Raw genomic sequence first — 2,377 nt, 5'->3', positions numbered from 1 at the left:
TTTGTAAAGTCCTGAAGGTTTTCAGAGTAAGCTCTTTGTACTTTTTATGAAAAAACAAAAAACAAACAAACAAAAAAAACAAAACAAAACAAACAAAAACTGTAAATGTTTTAAATATAGGATTTTCAGAGCAGGATCAAATAAACAACCCCAGGATAAAACTGAGAAGGCTACTGTTTGGCTTCTTACAAGGGACTGGTGCACTTGTAGAAGCCAAAAGAGTTAATCATTAGGAGTTGAATGCACTGCTTCCTTTCCCTGAGTGCAAACCCCAGCCCCAGTGTCAGTGCAGCACACAGAGAACACCACTCTCTATTAGAAGAAACATTTTTTGAGGAGGATTAATATTCTTGGTTGTACTGAAGGTTGTTCTTATCGGAGATATACTGTCATGAAAACTGGGAGGCTTTCTCAACAAGGACTGAATGATTTCTTTAGGGAAATTTTTCTCCCTGGAAGTGCTGGAGAAGCATTTTCTGCTTGAGTAGAAGAGTCAAATAGCTAAACACAGTACTTTCATCAGGGTCACCCCTGGTGATGCACTTGATGCACACAGGTGCGGTTTGGATGAGGCACAGACTCCCCAGAGGCCAGAGAAGAAGGGAGTTGACTCTGGCGTAACAGCTGATCCTTGAAGACCTCAGCTTTCTGGGGATGTCTGACCCTGTCTCTGTTCTGTCTGACACTTGTAAGACGGTTCTGGTCAGCACAGACAGCTTCTTGGCTGCAGGACTTGATACTTACCCATTTCTCTTGCTGTGGGTCAGAGAGAGTCTGATAGTTGGAGGGATGTCACTTGTCAGGCTCTATTTGGTCCTGTACACCTTCCTGCTGCTGGCTTAACTCTGAGGCCTCAGATCCATACTTATGTGCCAGCTTCTCTTCTAGGACCTTCCCAAGTGAGCTTGTGAGTTTCAGGAAGCTGATCACTCCCAAAAGTAGCCACATTTTCAATTGGGTCTTGGTGCTGCGCTAAGGTGGACATGAACTTGGCTTTTTTGCTGGGGACTTTCTTGATGCCCTGTGATTTTTTTCTTGGCATTGATCCACTGAGAAAATTGCCTCATCTTTTTTCTGAAGTAACTTTCAAGAGGAAACTGTTCCTTCTGTGACAGAGTTGAGGAAGCACTCTCTCATTATCAGTCCTCAATGTCTTCTCTCTGCCTACAGATGTCCCTACTCCTGAGTCCTTACTTCTGCATTTTCTTGCTTTGGGATCCTGAGGTCTCACTTTCTTTGCACTTCTTCTTTGTGGGAAGTTCATAGGCTGGACCTTACAGAAGGTCAGCTTCGAGTCTCAGGATTCCTGCTGCTCCTCCATGCTAATTCTGCTGTCCTTCAGTTGGATGTGCAGCACCTGGGATGCTTCTATGTCCCCACTGCACACACTCTGGGACTGAATCAGTAAAGCCTTGGAAGTCAAGCTATTTGAAGGAAGGGGCATGTCAGTGGGGCATCCTTGAGCCTGGTTATGCTCCTCACTCTCTAGTTTAAACTTTAACTCACTCAGGATCTGTCCTTTCAGGTCTGATAGTTTAGAATCTTGGGGAACCAGTATTTTTGGTGAGGGGTGTTCTGTGATCAGGGAATCTACTTCTGTGATCAAGATCTACTTTACTCATGTTGACATTTATCATTTTGGAGCTTTCCAACTCACTGGTTGTCAAGGTGTCCCAAGATTGGGATTGAAGGGTACACAGCTCCTTAGTGTCGAATATATCCCTGGACAGGTTGGGCATGGCAAAATGTTCTAAATTCTTCTCCACCATCACTTTGCCCTGTTGCATTTCTACTCTGTTACTGGAACTCAGATTCTCATGCGTTGGCTCATGTCCAGCCCCAGGTTGCCTTGTGAGCACCTCTGGACCACATGTGTTGTCTTGTACAGTCTCACTGGATTGCATAGCGGGGAGAGGATGATCCACAGTGGGGACTGACTTTGTTATTCTCACCCTGATGAGTGTGATAATGTGGGGAGGAACATGTTCTTGGCATGAGCCTTTCAGGAGGAGAACTCTGAACTTGACAGACTTGAAGAGTCACTACGTCTGATTATTGGGACATCAGTGGACAACCCACCAGGGCTATATAGAGATGACTTCTCAGGAACATGGTCCAATGAGATGGAAATCAATTTGGATTGAGTCACAGTGAAAGGGCAGTCTGGCAGTGGGGAAACAGTTGGTGGAGCATGATGACAAGCAAATGAATCAATGGGATTCCTTGTCCAAGACAGATTTGGTAAGAGGTTGATATCTTGTGAAATGGTTGGGTTAAGAGCAGAGATGGTATTTAGAGGTAAAGTAGCCTCTGGTTGGACAATAGGATCTCCTTTCTGAATGTCATGTAGTTTGGAAGGGGGAATGGCAAGGGGATG

At 44.8% G+C, this 2,377-nt stretch overlaps 1 pseudogene; it reads right to left on the bottom strand.

The window, feature by feature from the left end:
• Positions 1 to 434: 434 nt before the first annotated feature.
• LOC116862545 lies at positions 435 to 1,904 on the bottom strand (annotated as a pseudogene).
• Positions 1,905 to 2,377: the final 473 nt, after the last annotated feature.

This window comes from Lontra canadensis, unplaced genomic scaffold (genome assembly GCF_010015895.1).
Source record: "Lontra canadensis isolate GAN:19392208 unplaced genomic scaffold, GSC_riverotter_1.0 scaffold256, whole genome shotgun sequence".
Taxonomy (NCBI): Eukaryota; Metazoa; Chordata; class Mammalia; order Carnivora; family Mustelidae; genus Lontra; species Lontra canadensis.
The sequence above is the reverse complement of the archived record's forward strand: the minus strand, read 5'-3'. Positions and strand labels throughout refer to the sequence as shown.